This window comes from Sus scrofa, chromosome 3 (genome assembly GCF_054392235.1).
Source record: "Sus scrofa isolate SSC_HxYL_T2T_F1_AM1 chromosome 3, Sscrofa_HxYL_maternal_Yorkshire_Landrace_v2.0, whole genome shotgun sequence".
In the NCBI taxonomy this organism is placed as follows: Eukaryota; Metazoa; Chordata; class Mammalia; order Artiodactyla; family Suidae; genus Sus; species Sus scrofa.
Window position 1 is genome coordinate 98,952,991 of NC_139385.1, and position 10,121 is coordinate 98,963,111.

Sequence of the window (10,121 nt, forward strand, 5' to 3'; positions counted from 1 at the left end):
GGCCCAGCTTCTACATCCTTTCCCACACTCCATAGAAATGGCAAGGCTCTAATAAATTGCACATTTAAATGAGGAATGGAAAAACCTTTTCAAAACTTCAGTGTACTTTACACTTTCAGTACTTTTAATGCTGCATTTCTAAAAGCCCTAGGAGAAAAAATTTGAAAAGCAGAGGGGAATATTTAGCTGATTAATCATTTCACTTATTAGTTTTTATCCAGCTAAAATGAGGTTGGTTATGGTAAGTGTTAGGCTATTTGGGGGTTTATTGTTAAGTATTTCCAAAAATTTGGAAAATACGGAGAGATGAAATTAGAATTGTTTCACAATCCTATCACCCAGTGATAAGCACTATTAGGCTAATGAATTTACTAAGCAGCGTCTTATTTAGTTATACCAATTAAATATGGAACATATATACTTCCAAAAAACAAATTCTACTTATATGCCATTCTAAATTTTATCTCTTGGGCAAAAATTTATAATTATATTCTGATACAGATTTTACTGCCTAACTAATGGCTTAAAGTTGATATGTTAAAGATCAGAAGAGCAAGGAACTCTAGATTCTAGAGCAGGGATGTCAAGTGGTTCTAAAAATCATTCAGGTGTTTACTCTTAACGGCTAGCATTCCCTAAGAATGGAATTGTGATGCCTATAAATAAAGCCCAATAGTAAAGCAATCTTGAAATTATAACATCTTACCTTCATATCTCAACACATACAGACAAAGTGACTCATTTCTGGGATTCACCTTCAAAATCCTATCTCTATAAAATTCCCCACTTAAAAAAGTCTTAAAATAGCCCGTGGCTTATCAGACACAACTTAGAAGAGATTTACAAGGAGATCCTGCTAAATAGCATTGAGAACTTTGTCTAGATACTCATGTTGCAACAGAAGAAAGGGTGGGGGAAAAAATGTAATTGTAATGTATACATGTAAGGATAACCTGACCCCTTGCTGTACAGTGGGAAAATAAAAAAAATTATTAAAAAAAAAAATAGCCCGTGGTCTCCCCCTTCATGGTGGCAATTACTCAGTTACACACATCTCTCTTTTTCAGCTATGCAAAAGATGGATAGGTAAAATAGATTTCATTATATATATATATATACATATATATATAAATGTCATCTATAACCACTAAATAAGAATATCCTTTCATATGAAAAAAGGAAGGATATCAATGAAATTCATTCCTCCCACTCAGCACATACCCAAATGCTGAGAAATCATTAACTGGCAATACTCTATATCTGGAGTTATTTTTATTTTAAAATTATCACTTGGAATTTTATCTACATTTCTGACCAATCCCAGGGAAACCCAACCGTCTCATAGTTAGAAAATTAGCTCCAACAGCAGTGTTCGGGCTTCTGCAGGTGAGAACAAGTATGTCTCAGAATCCACTGCCCTCTTCACACGCAAGTGTGCAGTTCGGAAACAATAAAGAAAGCTGGTCTCCCCCCGGCCCCTTAAACCGACCCAGATTAGTAGAGAGTCGCGTGAGCATTCCATTGCATCTGAGCTCTAGTCTCTCAGACGCACACCAGAAGGTGACTCACAGATGCTGATGTTTCCCCACTGCTCTAAATAAGCACAGAGGACAGATATGACCATCCTTTGGAATTTTAAACTCTTCCCTAACAATGATTTACAATTGGCCAGGCTCGCTTTTTTTCTTTTCTTTTTTAAAAATTAAAGTGCTTTTTTGACTATTTTTTTTAAATGGTAGTCTGTTATTTTACTGTACTCTTCCATGTTTGTAAAATATTTCAAAACTCGGAAGGAGAAACAGTGTAAGTCAGAGGAATTTCCTTTCATACAAGAGAGGAAATCACCCATCAACGCACCATCCAGAGGAAACCAGTAAGACTTTAATGCATGTCCTTCCAGTCTTTTATTTAATATAACAAAACTTGAGCAACGCCAGATCGTTAACCCACTGAGCAAGGCCAGGGATCGAACCTGCAACCTCATGGTTCCTAGTCAGATTCGTTAACCACTGAGCCACAACGGGAACTCCCAACACTTCTTTTATAAACTCTTCTTATCCTTTCCCTAAATACTAAGGTTTTAGTGTTTTCTTATTTATTAAAAATAAATATTAATCAGGTTTGCCTTTTCTATTATTTAGGAAAAGGGACAAGTTTAATATAGGCTGAACTTAGCATTATTTATCTGCATGATAATATTGCATCTTTCCTGAATAAATCAAATTACTTGAAAGGAAGCATAAAATTGAGATAAACTAAGCAAAAATTCCATGTTTTATGATAATCAAGATGAACTGTGATAGGCACTGGATTATCCCACTTTGCTTTCATAATCCTTTCAACAGAAACTGTCAATACCCCTGTTTCGCAGATGAAAATACTGAGGCAGCAGAGAGGTCAAGGCAACTTGGCAGGGTCACTTGGCCATTGCGTGAAGTGACCAGATTGAGTAATTCCAGAGCCTAAAGCTTGGGACCCCTGGCTCGGGACCCTTGTATCCAACAGCCTCCCCTCAGTCACACCAGCCCTGACCTCTCTCCTCCAACTTCTTGAATGTTATCTCCACTCAGGGTTCTGCCAGAACCTTAAATCCAACTTTTCAAAGACAAAGCTGATTCTCTTCCAACCAGATAGCCACTCTTCACCTGGACTTATCTATTTCTCTCATCCTAGGGACAACCATGCCCTCTGACATTATTCAAATTTGAATCTTTTATTTTAGCTCCTCATCTACTCAGGTCCACTCCCATCCAGTCACTCTATAAACAGTCAGCAAAGGATTGGGTCTTCACATCTTTCTCCCATCTCCTCCTTTTCTCTCATTCCCTTGGCCTCCACCACCACTTGCTCCTGCAACCTCTGGACCTCCACCACCCCCTTTCCTATCGCCCTGCTTCTATTTTCTTCCTGTTCTACCATGTTTTAAACATTGCCAAAGTGTCATGTTACTCAAATATCATACCGTCACAGACTTTCAGAGGTGTACAGGATCTTAACAACTAAATGCCATATCTGATCAATAGGCAGTTCCTGACTCGAATACTCTATTGAGAGTGTTCCTGACGCTCTGTCTCAGCACTGTGCAAAAAGTACCATGATTGATTTTCTATGTAGAGGGAGGAGTGCCCATGTGCCAGGCTTTATCTCCCACTATGATTTCATCTAAGTTTTTCATTTTATAAACATAAACCTGAAACCTGAAGGATCAATGGCTTGCCAAAGTCACACTCCTGGTCAGTAAAAGATCTTTCATCGTCTGTGTACATATATAGAGTATATTCTATACACTAGGAGTACACCATCCTTGGAGTCAGGAACTAATTGTCATTCAACCTGAAGCCAACCCACACCACCAACCCTCACCCAACGAGAAGCCCTGGCTAGAGAAGGTACCCAATAATTATTAACTGCATTAACAACAATATTGCAAAGTAGCAGCAAAGGAAGAACATTCCTATAAACGCTTCCTGGTAAAAGAACTATAATTACACTGCTTTTAAGAACAGGAAACTGAACTGACACAGGGTTTCCACTAAGTGGTCTGGTACAGCCTGTGTTAATCAATACAAAAATTCCATTGCTAATAGTCTTTTAAAAAGTAAAAGAATAGTAGCTCCTTTGACATAAAAATGTTAAGGTAAAAAGGTTTTGAGAAAGCACTCCAAGAGGGGTCAGTGGCTCGTATAGCTTGGTAGTCCAAAGAAAATGGAGTGGAACTGTTACCAGCTGAACACCTACTATGTGCCTGGCATTGTACACTGCTATCTCACAACTGTATGAGGAAGTATTATTATTCCAATTTTACTGATAAGGAAATCATCATTCCAAGATGATTAACTGACCTAAGGACCTAGATGTGACCACATGGTTAGTATACAACAGCATTAGGATAGAGCTAGTTGACTCTAATACCTAGGTCTCTCCAAACTAAGGAAAAATGTTCTGCAATAACAAAATCATCCTCACAAACCTTAAAGGACAAAAACTGACTAGGACTTACTGAAACTATGAATGATTGTTCAAAAGAGTTTTAAAAAACACAAACTGGGAGGTAGTTTTTGCAACATATATAATCCACAAAGGATCATTACGCAGTTTACATTAAAAACTCCTCTAAATCAATAAGAAAAAAATCTAAAAGATATACAGGCAAAAGTCTAAAAGAGGACTTCACAAAAGAAATAATCCAAAAGGTTAATAATATAAGTAGATACATAACCTCAATAATCAGGGAAATTAAAAAGCACAATGTGAAAACATTTTACAAATATGACTGAACAACATTTTGAAGTCTGGAAAAGTTATGGCACAACTTTAACATCTACACAATTTCAGTAGTAATATAATCAGTACAATCACATTGGCATTATCTAGTAAAGTTGGCACCATCTAGTAAAGTTGATGATGCACATACCCTGTAATCCAGCAAATTTTATTCCTGAGAAAAAAACAAATATGTTTGTATGCATGGGCATGTACCATCACATATGTAATAAGACATATTTGTAGCAGCCCTTTCATAATAGCAAAAAAACCCTAGAATCAATTCAAATCTCTATCTACCATAGAAAGAATAAATATGCCATGATGGGATACTCTACAGCAGTGAAAAATGAGTGAACTACAGCTACAAAATGAATGTGTCTCAGGAATATGTTAATCTAAAAGTAGAAGTCACAGAAAAATACATAAAGGTAATCTCATTTATATAAAGTTCAGAAACATACAAAATTGAGTAAGAATTTTTTAAAGGATAACTTTTTGAGAAATATAATTCAGGGCTATAGTTGCTTCAGATGGGATGACATGGGGCACAGAGGGGTCTCTGAATGTATAATAGGTTCTTCTTCTTGAGCTAGGTGGTAGCTGCCTGAGTGTCCATTGGTTTGTGATTCTGTAGCATCTCTTTTATGAGCATTATTTTGTATATACAAATCACTTAATAAAAAATAAATTAAAGGGAAAAAAATGGACCAGAAGGGAAGGATATTGACTATACCAGGAAAAACAGCTGGTGACAGAATAAAGTGCCAGAGGAGCACAGAGGTCATTGAGAAGACCCTGAGATCAGGGGGTTAACTTCCTAGACTCCAATTCTGCAGTCTCAAAGCTAATGCCTTCTTCCAGGGGGGTGGGATTATTTTTCAACTTCAGAGGTATTTTAGTAAACAGCCTAAAAAAATTTATTACTCCAAATAAACATAATAAATAGAACTCTTCCACATAAATATTATAGAAGAACTTTATAAAGTTCTGTATTAAGTAACTTACAGTAAGTGTATCAGTTTCTTAGTGATGAAAGGAGAGAAAAATGTGCTGATACTTCAACAGAAGACAAAAGAAAGATACTAGGAGAAAGCTTTTGATAGGGAGGTCCCTCAGCTGAAGGAGTAGAACAGTTTCTCGATTAATGTGCATACAAACCACTCAGGGGTCCTGTTAAAATGCAAAATTTAACTAGACCAAGTCTGGGATGGGGCCTCTGAGGATCTACATTTATAATAAGCTCCCAAGTAAATGATCCTATCCTGACAGGCCTCACCTCACTGCAATAGCAAAAGATGTGAAAATACATTCTCTGGTCATGTTCAAAAATATAAGGAGAGTGTCTAATTGTGATAGTTTCATTTTCTCACCAAAGTAGAGACTGAGGATGTTATTCCTACATTACAAAAACTTGTATGCAGGACAACTGTTATCAGAAAAATCAAGAGTACCAAACGAGGTCTTCTGCAAGGAAAATGTGCTTAGAGAAACAACAAAGACTGAAAACTTGTAAGAAAACTCTATGAGGGCTTTTACTCACCTCCACAGACCTACACACGCAGCTTTTCCAGCAAGGGTATTAATTAGCCCTATCCTTATAGAATGGTTTACATTCCCAATAGTCTCAAATGAAGAAACCAAGACCACCTTAAGGATATCCACAGAACATTAATTAAGGTGCAGTTATAATACAGACATTGGTTGGTGCCCAACATAATGAAAGGAGCATCACATCACTGCATGTAAAAAAAATATACGTTGGTTTTTAAAATTCTCCCTAAGAATACGCTCTTAAAACAAAGTTATTATCTCAACAAAAACCACATTGAATAATTTCCACTCATCATGTCTGTTTGTAGTAAAATCCTGCCATCTCAAAATAGTACATCTACAAGTAAAGTCATACTTTCATACCGCAAGACAAAATAACCACTCAAATGCTCTTCCAGGCAAACTCTGCCAATGCCAAGTCTCAGCGATGGATGTGTCACAAGTAGAGTGAGGTCGTCTCACTTGTTCCTACAACATCACAGACAGTTGTTACTACTCTCATCCAAGAGATGCTCTTTACAGAAAGCCTGAACAGCAGGAGACAACCAAGTGTCAAGGGTTTCTTCCCTGACCCAATACCTCTCATTTTCTCAGATGAAGGTTTTGGTCTGTCCAGAGCCAATAAACAGAGTCACAAAGAGCTTAAGCTAACAGAACTCTGCACCTAGTAAGTCAGAACAGCTAAACCTTCTGTGACATCAACACAGGATATTTCCTAACAACATAATAAATCCAAAATGTCTGGATAATCCATGGAAACAATACTCCCAAACATCTTAATGCAACATGATTTTATATAACCAGCACAATGATGAAGCCCAAATCCAAAAAATTCTACATTTTAATGGCCCTCTATTACTGAAACTCAAAATAATGCACATAAACCAATCTGCAGTCAGTTCTATTCTGCAGAGCCACATAAAATCAAATGCCACTAACTTGGAATCATTAGAGATTTAAAAAATAAAAGCAGACACACCCTTGCTTTGAAACACTGATCATCCTTTCCAGTTAGCATACCGGAATTTCAATTTCCTCTTTCACCTATACATTCTGGAAGAGTCTGATTAGTGACATCTAATGTATCCCATCTGCCATCCCACACTGAATAAATGAATTGTAGAAGTGGCATTTAGAAAGGAAATTCCCTGTGCACTAGCCCAGTCTAAACAAATGAGGACGTTGGAACAATCTCCTTCTGACCAGATACCAGCTACATTGGCCTTGGTGGTCTGCCCTTCTCAATCCCCTCCCCAAACACATCTGCAAAAAATATGCATATGAAAAATACATATAAACAAACAAATGCAGTCAGTTACAACCACAATCCCATTATTCGTGGCTGAACACAGTAAGGTAGCTATAAAAATCAATCTGAAAACAACTTACCATCAATCATGACACATTTAGCAAATAATCCTTAATAAACAATCCAAATATATAATTGTATTTGATTTACAGAAAAGGCAAACGATGAAAACAAAGCAAATACGGATCAAAGAAATCATTTACCATCCATCAAATATATGTAAGTTCCTTTCAAAACAATCTATTGAATGTTAATAGTTTTTTAAATGCCTCAGGGACATATGAACTGAAAAATATCAATCTTTTCAATTCAAAAAATGGTTTCCTATAGGAAAAATTCACACTGTGTAGTATTCATCAAAGAGTATTGTAATGTCTGTAATGTCATAGCTGTGAAGCTCTAATCAATAAACATTAACTTTTCACATACGAATAAATTAATGGATTGTTGGGTTGTGGTTTACAGATTACCGGAGATCCACAGAAAGACACTGCGACTCCAGGCACAGACTGCACCATAGCCTCCGCAAACCACTGGGCCTGGTCCTCCCTGCAGCCCCTCCCTACGGCTCAGGTCCCTAGGTCCAAGATCAGATTCCGGTCTGCAATCGAAGGCTGACTCCCTCTGCCCGCATCAGCACTGCAGGGCACCCCTTCATCCCAGCACAGCCCAACAGGCGAGGCGGGAGGGGTCACTCAAAAAGAAGACTCCCCCCTCATAGCTAGGTGACCTGGTCCTCCTGACGCCACATCCAGCTGAAGCAGCATGACAAGGTAGAAAGAAGCAGCTCCGGGTCTCAGTCAAGGGCAGCCCAGGGCCTGGGTGGGGCCGGGCGGGGGATGCTGGCGCCGAGTGGCCGTGCCAAGCCCCGCCAGCGAGAACCCGGAGAGGCTGCGATACTGCTGCATTGTGCTGCATCACGGCGAGGGCACCGTGAGCCATCCATCTTGCCAAAAAAATCACATCCCGGTCCAGATAAACCTACCGAATCCATTTTGCTCCTCCGCCACAGTCGCCCTCTTCTCACTATCTGGTCTGGCTTTTGGAGAAATAACGGACACGGTCTGTATACTGATCCCCACAACACTCCCCCCGCCCCACCCCATCTGATAGCAGGCACTTGGCATCTTTCTTATCATAAAAACAAAGGGGATGCTCTCCCCCAAAAAACGAGGGCCGCGGGCGTGGTGTGAAGGCTGATAACAAGAGGGGCTTCCAGCACAACACCCCAAAGGCAGGCCCGGAGGGTCCCTGCGCTGGCACAAACCTGTTGAGGAGCGGGTGGCAGGATCTCAAGGGCGGGCGCGTAGGCGACTCAGCGCCCCAAGGCGGCTCCCGCCCAGCCCTCAGAGAGCAGGGACGGCAGGGAGGGTGAGGGGCGGGAGCAAGGATGGGCGGGGGTGGGGGGCGCTGGGCCGCCGCCTCCAGTTCAGCTGCAGCGCGGCGCAGCCCGAACCACGCCTGGTCGCATCCCCCGTACCGTTACGCGCAGAGCCGGGCCCTGTCAACACCGCCCCCGCTCTCCACCAGCCAGGGCTGGAGCAAGGGCACCCGAAAATATACGCTCCCTGCTGCCCACTCCGCAACCACCCCCGCGCCGGGGGCCGCTGCGCCCTGCTGGAGGGAGGAGGCGGCGGAGGCAGGGAAGAGGAATCCGCGCCGCTGCGCCCGGGGATGGGGCTGGGCGGCCGAGGTGCGCACCGCGGCTCTGCGGCCACCTCATTGCGGAGCCCACCGCCCTTCACCCGCACCGCCCCGCACCGTCTGCGTACTAAAAAAGCACTGGAGACCTGGCTCCCCGCGCCGCCCCCAACCGGGCTCGGCAGCCTCCCCGCCCCCACGCCGCTCCCCCAGCGCAGGGCAGCCGCGGGGCAGCGGCGTCCTCCCGGCCTGGGCCCGCGCCCCTCCTCCCGCCGCCCCGGAGCCAGCCAGGGAGGCAGCCCCAGTGAGTTGGCATCTTCCTGTCTCAAGCCCCCTACCTACCTCCCGCGGATAGGGGGTTGGGGGCGCCGGGGTCCCGTCCTCCTCCCGCTCCTCGGCGGCCGGGCGGGTGGGCCGGGAGGCGACTCCGCGGGGCTGTCGCGGCTGGGGCCGGGGCTCACAGGACGGGACCGGTGGGCGCTGCTGCGCGGGGCTGCGCGCTTGCTCCGGGAGGAGAGGCGGCCGAGGGAGGGACTGGAGGAATCCGCAGCCTGCACGGCAACAGCTGCACTGATTCCGGGGGCTGGGCGGGAGCACGGGGCGGGGGGAGGAGGGGAGGGAGCTGCAGGGAGCGGGCGAGGGGCGGGGAGAGGGAGAGCGCGGCCGCGGGCTGGCGCCGAGTGCGCGCACACACACGCGCGCGCAAACGCTCTCTCCCGCACACCCCTCCTCCTTCCTCTCCTCTCCTGCGCTCCTCCCTTCTCGGTCCCTCCCTCTCGTTGGTCCTAAGCGCTGGCCCGAGCTCGGCAGCCGCCCACCCGCCGCCGCCTGCTCTGCGCGCAACCCGAACCTCAGGCGCGTCCACGCTCTCCCCGCTGAGGCGCTGCCCTGGCCCAGCGCCGACCTTGTCCCCTGCCGCGGGGACTGGATGGGCCTGGCCTGGGCAGGGTGGGCACCGCTGTCGCGATGTCCGAGCCAAGGGACAATGGGGGCTTTGTTTCCGCAGCCGGCGAGAGCCAATTTCACGTTTAATTTGAGGGTAATTCGATTATCGCCATGGAAAGGGGAAGCCTAATTTTCTACGTGACTTGTGCAGCCTCTTTTTGCCCGCGATATTTGCTTTTGGAAGGCGATGGAGAGAGCATGTTGAGGGAGGCTTCAGAGCGTCGTTTGGTTGGTTTAGTTTTAGATCTAGGTGGTGATGAGGCTTTATACCGCCCGGCCTAATGAGTTATGGTGACTTCTCCATGGGAAACCCTGGAATGAGGGCAGTTGTACCTTAGCGAAGTCAAAATCAACCCCCTTAATGACTGCTTTTTCACGCTTTCCCTCGGGGTAGCTGGAAACAGACCTA

The 10,121-nt window shown here is 44.0% G+C and overlaps 1 protein-coding gene across 4 annotated transcripts in view; it reads right to left on the reverse strand.

Moving 5' to 3' along the window:
- The window catches only part of SPTBN1 (spectrin beta, non-erythrocytic 1), a 199,024-nt gene extending 189,721 nt beyond the window's left edge, over positions 1-9,303 (reverse strand). For 2 of the 4 annotated variants that reach the window (XR_002342956.2, XM_021088218.2), the window contains exon 1: positions 9,110-9,303. The gene's annotated coding sequence lies outside the window, so the exon portion shown is untranslated. Of the gene's footprint in view, positions 1-8,111; positions 8,166-8,393; positions 8,464-9,109 lie in introns of those variants that run through there. The other 2 variants (XM_085019295.1, XM_021088219.2) reach the window with 2 other exon arrangements.
- Between the last annotated feature and the right edge of the window lie 818 nt (positions 9,304-10,121).